General features: G+C 43.7%; 1 non-coding gene across 1 annotated transcript; it reads right to left on the reverse strand.

Annotated features, from left to right (window-relative positions):
* Window positions 1-862: 862 nt before the first annotated feature.
* On the reverse strand, window positions 863-954 carry trnar-ucu (transfer RNA arginine (anticodon UCU)). The gene is given in 2 exon segments: window positions 863-898; window positions 918-954. It is a non-coding gene; the product is annotated as a tRNA-Arg (tRNA).
* Between the last annotated feature and the right edge of the window lie 11,911 nt (window positions 955-12,865).

Genomic DNA, 12,865 nt, shown 5'->3' on the forward strand with positions numbered 1-12,865 from the left:
ATGTGAAAGAAGCTGAAAGTGGAAGTGCAGATATTAATTCCATCACAGTGACTGGACACGTTTCCACAGGTAAAGGCCTCTTACCTTAAGATTCTTTCCAGCAGAAGGGGACAGGTGATCAGAGTGACCGGGCTCTCGCGGCGCAATCGGTCAGTGCGCGGTCCTGACATGACAGTACAGGATCAGGAAATACCGAGGTTGTTAATTCGAGTCTCACCGAGATCAAGCAATCATTTTGCTTGTGAACATTTCGATCGGAGTTAAAGGTACAATTGGTGTGTTCCAAAATGCATCTATTCATTTGTATTGCCACGTGGTTCCTCCGGACTACGCTGTTGCAATAGCAGATGAGATGTTCAGTATTACTTGTTTGTCGGAGGGAGGCTGCGGTTTTGGAGACGCAAACTACGATTTTGATTCATCGACAAATCGTGGGATTTAACGAGAGCTTTAAATCAGCGCCTTAGACCGCTCAGCCAGGATACTTTCCATCCGAAACTTCTGGAGCTAGTTTTACAGGAACAGAATTACTACAAGCAAGAATTCTACCCCTCAAGCACCAATGCTCGCACGGCAGCAGGATGCATGTGTCCAGTTAAAAACCTGTCTGAAGGAACATGCAGTCTGACAGAACCGGAAGTCCAGCAGATTGACTTTCGGTCTGAGATGATGTTGAGTCTCCTCCTTGAGAGTGCTTCTCCAATCCAGCTCAGAATGGATTTAGAATCATAAATTCTGGTTTGACTGGAGCCACTTGTGTAAGATGAAGTGTCGGGGGCAGTTTGCCGTCCTTGACGGACATTAATGATCCTGTTGCGGTTTTGCTGCAAAATTTCACTTCCCAGCTCCCGAAACTAAAATTCAACTCTGGTGGGACTCGAACCCACAACGTTTGAATATTTCCTCCAATCATTAAGTAGAAGTCCAACACGCTATCCATTGCGCCACAGAGTCCGTTAGACAGTGCGATCGAAAGCGGGGATCTTGTGCTGTGGTTGAGGCGGCCATACTGCTCCTGCTTCCGCCTTTCACATTCCGAGAGCCGCGGCGGCAGTCTGCACCGATCACCCTCCAATGGATCTGGTTCTTGCCGCTTGTTGTGGGCCTGGTGCAAGAACAGTCGCGTCTGACTCCAAATCAGAAGGCTGCGTGTTTTGAACCAGGTTGAAATCACAGCATTTTCACCGTGGCTCAGGGTCCTGCCGATAGATTTTAGATCGGGACAGTGTTTTAGTGATGGGATGTTCAGTGTTTGTGCAACAATATCAAAATTAAGTTTGAGACATTAATGAGCTTTTTTTCTGTTACTTTCGATTTACACCCTCTCCAGTTTTATGTAGAAACAGTTAACAATGTTTAAGTGATGTGGTGTGCAGTGTTTGTGGAATCAGTGTAATTAAATTTGATACTTTCATCTGTTCCTTCTCTAACCCAGACCCTTATCATTCGATTTGTACCTTCACCCTGTTTAAAATAGGTTACTCAGTGATATAAATAAATCAGTAACAACCCCGAAACCTCAGCGGGTATATTTGTTTCAATGCTTTGTTATGATCTCTATTTCCATTGAAATTTTCAATCAGCAAATCCCAACGGGTGTTTTGGGTTTGACAAACTAATTTTTTACTTGTCTGATTCCTGGAAATGATCCAGTGGGGATTTCCGTACCCGTACAGATATAGAAATAAATACATTCCATCATTTCACAAATGACAGTTGTGTAAATAAATATATCGCGATATCCAACATGGAACAGCAGCTCTTCATGTTCTTCAACAAATTTCCTCATTTTATTTTATGAATCCACTTACGTTTCAATGTAGAACATATATTCAGAGCATTTCTCTAAACTTAAAGAATGGTAAAACAATTGCAGGTTTTACAAACACATAACATGCGATCGTATAAGTAAGATTAAGGCTGACTTTGTGAAATTTGTATTCTAATTGTCTTTATGATGGTGCGAAAAATATTTCTAGATGTCCGTCCCCAACTTAACGGAGAAACTAAGACGAAAACCAAAAGGGTTTTTCAAAAACTATTTGGAGCGATTTGATCAGTTCCACTTCTCCTTTCTTCAATTGTTACCTTTTGCTAATTGTTCATCTTGATCCGTTTGCTTCATTTTTTTCAGTCATTTATGGTGAATTTTCCATCCATTAACGTTCTTAAATATTTGATTTGTTTGTTCCCTTCCTCTTGACTTGTGATTTGTCGACCTTCAGGTAAAAATCTGAAACAGAAATGTGTTTATATTCAGGCGTGACTCTGAAGTGTGAGACCGAGAGGTGATGCCGGATGTGTGACCGAGAGAACAAATGCTGGAGGCAGAACTGTCTCCTAACATACCCCGTGTGGCATTGCTCATGGTAGGTCGGATGACAATGTTTTATATTGACTGAACGGCGATGTGTATAACACACAACGGATTTTACTGCTGCTTTAACTCCACAAAGTATAATCACCATAAATGACCAAAGTCTCAGATCAGTTAGAATTGAATTGCTGTTGGTGAGGGGAGTTTGTACATTGGAAGGAGTTTATACATTTACAGCTCCAGGAAAACTTGCAAACCTCTCTCGCCTGTAGGTGACGTCACCATGAGGTGTCCACCTTCCTTTGCGCTTCTGGACTTCTGAAGTCTAATTGAACCTTCCCAAAAGTTTCCTATAATTAGTGAGGAAGGAAGGTATCAGTGTAAATGGGAGATATAAACGTGGATGTTTCATTGGGTACCATGGGAACCTGATACACTGCTCATTCCAGTTATTTGTCCAGCAGGAAACAGAAATCATTCTCTTCAACTGTACTCGCCCAAAGGAAAGAAACAAAACTGTTCGGTTCTTTGTTTTAGCTTCTTCTGCTGGTTTAGGTTCACTCACCGAGAAAGTGACAGAGAGAGACTGATAGATTGGATTGGCTTTTTCACTTTGTAATCGATTATACTTTGTACTTATTACAAGAGACGGTTTCATCCCAATTGTCATGTGCCTGATAGTCTCATTAACACTAAGATGTGTTCAAAATGAGTTTCTGCTAATCTTACAAAAGCTGAAAAGCGAAAACTGCTCTGAAACGAGTATCGCTTCGCAACTTTTAATGGAGATTGGTTGCTGGTTGTAACTAAAGTAGTTTGTAAAATCAGCCCTCTGGAACAGTATCCTCGAAACGTGTTTCAGACGCATTGTATGAGAGTTCCGTCTGTACAATGAAGGAGCACTTCCGCACTGCAGTTCTGGAATCCTTTCCTTGTTGACTCTGAAACTAATACAAATATTATTTTGTTAAAGATCATTTTGTTGCTGAACTCACAAATTGGGTAAATATCACATCGGAGGCTTAAGTCAATAAAGGACCGGACGAAACAGGCACTTTGAGCAGCGAAGCCACGGAGCCAAATCAAGCTGCAAAATCACCATCTCCCCTCACTGATACCTGTCAGATACTCGCGACTGTGTGTTGGAGTTTGAAGCCGTTTGGTTCATTTCTGTTTCTCTTGTCGATTTCGCTGTGTTTATCTGTGTCAACCTGTCGGTTGATTCTGAATGAAAAATGAAATAAAATACAATCACTGACATCACATGGGCCAGTGGCGCAATGGATAACGCGTCTGACTACGGATTAGAAGATTGTAGCTTCGACTCCTCCCTAGCTCGGGTTCGTGCAATTTTATCTCTGACACTGGGGACATAAGAATCAAATTTCGTAATAAGATATTGTTTATGGGAAAGCAGCAAAGAAAACATTCCATCTTGAAAGATTTAGGTTCAATTACAAAAATAAACTGTGACCACAACGTTTTCCAACAAGCCGCCTTTTAGTTTCATGTCAGACACACGAACATTGCAGCACGAGGTGGAGGCACCGCGCTGATGACCTTCAGGTGTATCCGGGCCGTTCAGACACTTCGTGTGACACAAGAGCTTTCCAATCCCCGCTTGCTCCTGGACGCCGAGACTTTCGTGAAAAGCAGCATTCACCGGCAGCACCGCTATTCCGCTCCCTTTGCCGGTCTGCGGGAAATCCGATGCCGAAAAACACAAAGCAGGACGGACAGTATCTGGAAAACAGTTGAACTTTCAGTGTTCAGAATTTGATGAGAACTACAAACAAGACTTTGGGTACATATAAAGTGGGTGTGGAGTAGGAGTGCGCTGTTCTTTTATAAACTGTGGGAGTGTAGATATGAGTGCGATGTTTATGTATGAACTGTGGGAGTGTAGACATGAGTGCGATGTTTATATATGAACTGTGGGAGTGTAGATATGAGTACGATGTTTATATATGAACTGTGGGTCTGTATATATGAGTGCGATGTTTATGTATGAACTGTGGGAGTGTAGACATGAGTGCGATGTTTATATATGAGCTGTGGGTCTGTATATATGAGTGCGATGTTTATACATGAAGTGCGGAATGACCGGGAGGGGCAATTCCTCCCGGGGTTATACGTTCTTCCAACAGAAGGACACAACGTTCAATTAACAGTGGGGCGGAAATAGCTCAGTTGGGAGGGCGTTAGAATAAAGGTCTTCTGATCTCGTGTTTCGGCAGTTTGAGTTATTTAGTTTCTGCTTCTTTGAATCCTAGAATCATGGAATGGTTTCAGCACGGAAGGAGACCATTTGGCGCGTCGGGTCCGTGCTTGCCCTCTGCAAGAGCATTCCAGCTCGTCACACTCCCCCGCAGTTTACCCGTAGCCCAGCACCTTTTCCCTTCAAGTACTTATCCAGTTCCATTTTGAAAGCCACGATTGAATTTGCCTCCAGCACTCACTCAGGCAGTGAATTCCAGATCTTAACTACTCGCTGTGCAAAATCGTTTTACCTCATGTCGACTTTGATTCTTTTGCAATCACCATAAATCTTTGTCCTCTGGTTCTTGACTCTTCCGACCATGGGAGCAGTTTCTCTCCATCTACCCTGTCTGGACTCTTCATGATTTTAAATACATCGACCAAATCTCCTCTCAACATTCTCTGCTCTAAGGAGAACAACCCCAGCTTCTCCAGTCCACCCACCGAACTGAAGTCCTTCATCCCTACAACCATTCTATTAAATCTCTTCTGCACCCTCTCTAAGGCCTTCACAGCCTTCCTAAAGTGCGGTGCCCAGAACTGGACACAATACTGCAGTTGTGGCCGAAGCATTGTTTTATAAAGGCTCATTGTAACTTCCTTGTTTTTACACTCTATGCCTCTATTTGTAAAGCCCACAATCCCGTGTGCATTTTTAACCGCTTTCTCAATTTGCCCTGCCACCTTTAAATATTTGTTCAGATTTCTCGGTTCTTGCAACTCCTTTCGAATTGTGCTCTTTAGTTTATTCCGCCTCTCCTCGTTCTTCCTCACAAAATGTATCGCTTCGCACTTCTCTGCATTAAATTTGATCTGCCATGTGTCCGCCCATTCCACCAGCCTGTCTTTGTCCTATCACTATCCCCCTCGCTGTTCACGACACTTCCAAGCTTTGTGTCATATGCTAATTTTGAATTTGTGCCCTGTACACCAAAGTCCAAGTCATTAATATATATCAAGAAAAACAGTCGTCCGAGTACCGACCCGTGGGGAACACGACTGTCGACCTCCCTCCAGTCTGATAAACAACCGTTCACCACTGCTCTCTGTTTCCTGTCACTTAGCCAATTTCATACGGTCACAGCCCCTTTTATTCCATGGGCTTCAACTTTGATGACAAGCCTATTATACAACACTTTATCAAACGCCTATTGGTAGTCCATACATATCATGTCAACCACATCGCACTCATAGACTCTCTCTCTTACTTCAACAAAAAACTCAATCAAGTTAGTTAAACACGATTTGCCTTCAACAAATCCGTGCTGCTTTCCTTAATTAATCCACACTTATCCAAGTGACGATTAACTTTGTCTCGGATTATCGTTTCTAAAAGTTTCCCCTTCACCGAGGTTAAAGTAACTGGCCTGTAGTTCCTGGGTTTTTCCATACACGCCTTTTTGAACAAGGATGTAATATTAGCAATTCTCCAGTCCTCTGGCACCACCCGCATATCTAAGGATGATTGGAAGATTATGGCCTGTACCTCCACAATTTCCACCCTTCATTCCCACAGCAACCTTGGATACATCCCATCCGGACCAGGTGACTGATCTACTTTAAGTACAGCTGGCCTTTCTAATACCTCTTCTTTAACAATTTATAGCCCGCCTCGTATCTCAACTACTTCTTTTACTGTAACTTTGCAGCATCTTCTTCCTTGGTGAAGACAAATGCAACGTACTCATTTAGTACCACAGCCATGCACTTTGCCTCCATGCGTAGCTCTCCTTTTTGGCCCCTAATCGGTTCCACCCCTCCTCTTCCTACCCGTTTACTGTTCATGTGCCAAAAGAAGACTTTTGGATTCCCTTTTATGTTTGCCACCAGTCTATACTTATACTCTATGCCCCTTTTTCACTTTTCAGTTCCCCTCTGAACTCTCTACATTCTGCCGAGTTCTCACTTGTATTATCAACCTGACATCTGTCCTACGCCTCTTTTTTTCTGTTTCACCTTACTCTCTGTCTCTTTCGTCATCCAGGGAGTTCTGGCCTTATTTGCCCGACCTTTCCCCCTCGTGCGAATGGACCTAGACTGTACCTGAACCATCACTTCTTTAAAGGCCGCCCATTGTTCAATTACAGTTTTGCCTGCCAATCTTTGATTCCAATTTACCCTGGGAGACCCGTACCCAACCCACTGAAATTGGCCCTCATCAATTAACTAATTTTACTCGAGATTGCTCCTTGTTCTTTTCCATAAACCTTATGGATTCTAAATCTTATGATGAAATGATCGCTGTTCCCTAAACGTTCCCCCACTGACATTTGCTCCACTTGGCCCATCTCATTCCCCAGAATCAGATTTGGGTCGATTCTTGCATTTATTTACAGTGATATTTTATATCCGCCACTGAAGGATTGAGGATGGAATAGAAAGGAATGAAGTTTGGGAAAATTTCGATCGTATTCCTTTAGCTTTTATTTCTCTATTCCCCTCTGCCTTTTTCTCTTGGTTTTGTCTCCCCCGGTTCCAGGTGACCATTTTATTTGATGCATTTGTCCTAAACTGATGTCTTTTCCAGATCTCGGGGCGGTCAGACCCGCTCTGTCTGTCTGTTACTGCTTCTGGCCATTAATGGGAACAGGCCGCGATTTAAACGTTTATCTGCAAACCAGAGGAAGACAAATAAAAAGAAAGATCTGTTTTTTCCGCCCCGGGGGCAAAGATGCAATCGATGTTAACCAGAAAAATTCCCTTGACTCGGAGTGTGGATTTGCTTGTAAAGGTTGGATTTTAAGAGTTGCAAAAAACCGGAACAAATGCAGTGAGCTTCTGATTGCCCGCACAGGGATCAAACCCGCGATTTTGACTAATCACGTGAGCTAACGAACCATTCAAATAGTCCGTTATTGATCTGAATTATGTTTTGTACCTGCACGCTCGTTGGCAGTGGTTTCTGTGATTAGACCCCTAAATCTGTCTACTCCGCCACAATTCCTAGCTTCTCGTCATTTAGAAAATACTCTGATCTATCTTTCTTCGGACAAAAGTGGATGACCTCGCACTTTCCCACATTGAACTCTATTTGCCGCAGTTTTGCCCACTCTTTTAATCTGTCAACGTCACTTTTCAACTTCCTGCTTCCATCCACATTACTTATTGTGTCACAGGAAAGCTGCGTGTTCAAATCACGCGGGGCTAACAGTTGTTTTTAGAGTTGATCGGATTCTGGATGTTCCAGAATTAATGTTTTATTTGCTCATTCTAATTATACAGAACCTTACTCTAAAGTCTGTCTCCCGAGTTCCCAAGTTTCAGGGAGGTGTCGCTTTCTGCCCTCGACTTTTACATAGAGTCTACAGCACCGAAACAGGCCATTCGGCCCAACTTGTCAATGCTGGCGTTGATGCACCACACGAGCCTTCTCTCACCCTTCCACATCCATCCCGATCAGCATATCCTTCTATTCCTTTCTCCTTTGTGTGCTTAACTAGTTTTCCTTTAAATATATCTGTGCTGTTTGTCTCAACTACTCTTTGTGCTAGCGTGCTCCACATTTCGACCACAGCCTGGGTAAAGAGGTTTATCCTGAATTGACTATTGGATTTATCAGTGACTATCTTATACTTATGATCACTAGTTTTGGACACCTCCACAAGGCAAGTGGAAAGATTTTCTCCATGTCTACCGTATCAAACCATTTCATTATCTTCATTACTTCTATCAGGTCACATCTCGGCCTTCGCTTTTCTAGAGAAAAGAGCCTTAGCCTGTTCAGCCTTTCCTGATAAGTATATCCTCTCAGCCCTGGTAGCATCCTTGTGAATCTTATTGCACCTTCCCCATTACCCCTATATCCTTCTTATTATATGGAGACCTGAACTGTAGCCAGCACTCCAAATGTTGTCTAACCTAGGCTCACTGAAAGTTTAATATAACTTCTCTGCTTTTCAATTCTATCCCTCTAGAAATGAACCCCGGTGCTTGGTTTGTTTTCTTATAGCCTTATTAACCTGCGTCGTGACTTTTAATGATTTGTCTATGTACCCATAGATCCCTTTGCTCCTCTCCTCCATTTCGACTCTTATTATCCAGCAGTATGTGGCCTACTTATTCTTTCTACCAAAATTCACCCCCTCACACTTAACTATATTGAAATTAATATGCCATTTACACGCCCATTCTGCAAGTTTACTAATGTCTTCCTGTATTTTTCGCATTTTTCTTTTGTATTAACTACAGCACCCAATTCGGTGTCGTCCGCAAATTTTGAAATTGTACTTCCGATTTCCATGTCCAAATAATTAATACAAATTGTGAACAACAGTGGCGCCGGCACCGATAAATTGTGAACAACAATCGTCCCAGCACCGATAAATTGTGAACAACAGTGGTCCCTGCACGATAAACTGTGAACAACAACTGTCCCAGCACCAATAAACTGTGAACAACAACGGTCCCAGCACAGAAAAATTGTGAACAACAATGGTCCCAGCACCGATAAATTGAGAACAACAGTGGTCCCAGCACCGATAAATTGAGAACAACAGTGGTCCCAGGGCTTTTGACCTTGAACTTCAGTTGAAACTTTTGCATAAAATGAAACGAAGTCCCCAAATCGCCCCACGTGAATCTCAAACGCTTTGGGAAGAAGTTCAGTGCAAACAATCAGAACTTTAAAGGCACCTCAGTGACCTGCACTTGCTTTGAATGGGTTTTGTTGGCTATTACATTCGACCGTGAAATCGGCCTCGGCTTTCATCTCACCGAAGCTCACTGTCGCCGCTTTGTCCCTGTCAGCGTGTAAGTGACGAGCTTGGACCAGGCACGGGTCTTATCCAATTTTTGAAATATCACAAGCGCCAGGGAAAAGGAACTTGGAGTCGAACTGTCCCTGTTCGTGATGAGTTGAAGGGACATCGATCCAAGCAGATCTGGACAGCGCGCAGTGCAGTCTCACAGGAATTCCATATCCACTGTTCAGCTGCTCGGCAATCATAATTTTTAACTGAACTTTACTCTGGCCCGGAGTCACCCTCTGAAATCCAGTCTTTCTCCGACACATTTTTTTCTTAACATTACAACCACTGGTTTAAAAGTGAAAACTACGGTCCGCTTCACTGTGAGTGCAAGAGACAACTTTATAGATGCCGTGTAGCGTTATAGGCCGGTTCGTTGGATTTGCTCATTTCAACTCATCTTATTTTCAGCAAACCTGAATATTACTGAAATGGAGGATGGTGAATCACAGCTCGAAAGATCAATGCTGTCCATCACTGGGTGACTGAGTCTTCCAACATAGAGGCATTTAGGGGCAAGGGGAGTTTGAAGTTCAGAAATATGACAGCACCGATTTTCAATCGTGCAAGCTGCACAGCCTTTATTTTTGAAAAGTAAACTGATGATAAGACAGCAGTTATATTTATCGCTGCAAGCTGAAGCTTTCGCTCCGAAAATTAATGGTTCAGTTCGTAAGGCATCGTGTTTCTGTCGCACAATTGCTTATTGATAATGGTTGTTGGTTCAAGTCCACTCACAGAGAGAAGGGAGTAACTGTTACCTTAACATTCATTGTCTCGCATTGCCGGGTTTCTAATGTGTCTCTTATTTGCTGCTATCAGCTGAGCACGGCTGATATTCCACCAATTAGCCGGCGATCGGAGAGCAGGCACACGAACAATAAATAAAAAACCGAGATCGGCTTCAAGGAAATCAGAAATCTTCTTGACAGACCAGGTCCGAAGAGAAGACTCATTGTTTGACGGAGAGCTGTTTCGCTGTGACGTGGATATTTCTGCAGTGAGCAAGACGCAAACTGTTTCCCATTTTTCCGCAATGATTGTCACTCCCCTTACTTTGGAAAAGTCAAATTGTACTCACAATCCGACAGGTTTCAGTTGATTTGTGAGGGATCATTCAAGGATCCTGCAGCGCTGCCTCCGTTAACAACATCAGTTCTGACCCGCATTTCAGACGCAGCAACAATCCCATCAGTTGTTCGCTGTTCCCAGCTCCCGGAGTGCGTGAGACCGTGACAGCAGCGCCATTCAGGCCGCCTGTCCGGCCTTGCTCTCTCCAATCACCGGCTGCCAACTGAAAGCAGCGAATACAGTCTCAGACCGAGCATTATTGCCCTTCCCTGGGAAACTGGATACCACGGCCCGACCAAACCTTCACATACACCGAGCACAGGCAGAGGAAGCTCCGCGAAGTTTATATACTGATCACTTGGCCTTCCAGCAGGATTGACCGAGAACCAAAGTGAGTGAAACTGTCATTAGGCCTCATTGAGACAATCAGGGTCGGTAAATTACAGTTGTTGGAGTCAGGATGAGCGAGCGGTCTAAGGCGCTGTATTCAGATCGCAATTTCCCCTCGTGGTGTGGTTTCAAATTCTCACATTCAGTCCTTCACATGTAGGATTTTTTTTGTTCCCGATGCTGGAGGTGATTTTTCCGCGCAATTGATTTGCTGCTTCCAGAAAGCCAACCCGACATCCATCCACGGCAGGTTTGTTTTTATTGGTTGTAAGAATGTGTAGTGTTTGGGGTCAGCAGAACACGGCCCGTGGAATCAATCCATTGTGACATTGACCAGTTGTTCCAATACCTCAGCCACTCGCCTCATCTGGCGAAATGGGAATCCAGATGTGGTTAATTGCAATTGAGATTATTAAATAAGAATGATTAATGGGCACAGTCTTTGGGCCTGTGATCTCAATACTCATATTCGCATGACGTATGCATGTGGACTTTAAACGTTTTGTGTGTTTTTGATAAAATGGTGAAAAGCAGAGTGTGCGGGTGTTTTTGCTCGTTGTGAGTGCTTTACTTCCTCGGTTACTGAATGGTGGGAGATGTTTGCTATGAAATGTACACACGTGAAGTATTGTATATTGTTTGTGTGTAAGATGTTTTCTACTAAAATTCGTTCATGCGCCAAAAACGATGTCACCATAGACACGCCTGCGGCTCGTCAGCAATTTCTCCTGGACAACACTGCATGGAGGCATAGAGCATGGCCGAGTGGATTGAGCCCGGACATTGATATTCCAAGATTGTCCGGGTGGGTTTCGATTTTCGTCGCTCACAAACGTTCCATTGACACGGAGTGATTGGCGGCTGCTGTTGCATAATATCACAGTCAAGCAAACGCACACACACTTTGTATGTACACATTTGTGGTTGTGCAATAGTGGGGGGCAATATTTCATGTACTTTAATTGAGGCGGCACGAGTTGGGGTTGTACGATAAAGTGGAGCATTCGTCGCCCTTCTGTGTAATTGAGGTGAGGAATTTAACTGCACCAGATTCGTCGAATCATAAACATGGAACATTTTTAACCAAGTCCGAAAGTCACGACTGTAAAATGGGAACGGATGACAATTCAACTCAGGCAAAACACAAAAAAACTTATTAAAGTTTATACTGTCACTTGGTCACCAAGGTGGAAAACCGACAACGTTGATAATTGCTCAGGTATGTCCTCTACAGAAAAAGCAGGAAAAATCCAATCCAGTCAATTACCGCTCCATCAGTCTCCTCTCAATCATCAGCAAAGTGATGCAAGGAGTCGTCGGCAGTGCTATCAAGCAACACGTACTCACCAAGAACCTGCTCACCGAAGCTCAGTTTGGGTTCCGCCAGGACCACTGGGCTCCAGACCTCATTACAGCCTTGGTCCAAACATGGACAAAAGAGCTGAATTCCAGAGGTGAGGTGAGAGTGACTGCCCTGGACATCAAGACAGCATTGACCGAGTGTAGCATCATGGAGCCTTAGGAAAGTAGAAGTCAATGGGAATCAGGGGGAAACTCTCCAGTGACTGGAGTCATACCCAGCACAAAGGAAGATGGTATGGTTGTTGGAGGCCAATCATCTCAGTCCCAGGACATTGCTGCAAGAGATCCTCAGGACACTGTCCTAGTCTCAACCATCTTCAGCTGCTTCATCAATGACCTTCTCTCCATCCTAAGGTCAGGAGTGAGGACGTTTACTGATGATTACACATTTTTCAGTTCCATTCGCAACCCCTCAGATAATGAAGCAGTCCGTGCCTGCATGCAGCAAGACCTGGGCAACATTCAGACTTGGGCTCATAAGTGGCAAGTAACATTCAACAGCCAGGCAATGATCATATCGAAAAAGATAGAGTCGAACCACCTCCCCTTAATATTTAACGGCAACACCATCGCCGAATCCCCCATCATCAACATCCTGGGGGGCAGGATTGACCATAGACTTAACTAGCTTTGCACGGTAACATAGTGGTTATGTTACTAAATTAATAATACAAGCAGCCTGCACTAATTTATCCAAAAATATGCGTTCAAATCTCGCTAC

The sequence above is a fragment of the Heptranchias perlo genome, unplaced genomic scaffold (assembly GCF_035084215.1).
Source record: "Heptranchias perlo isolate sHepPer1 unplaced genomic scaffold, sHepPer1.hap1 HAP1_SCAFFOLD_73, whole genome shotgun sequence".
Taxonomy (NCBI): domain Eukaryota; kingdom Metazoa; phylum Chordata; class Chondrichthyes; order Hexanchiformes; family Hexanchidae; genus Heptranchias; species Heptranchias perlo.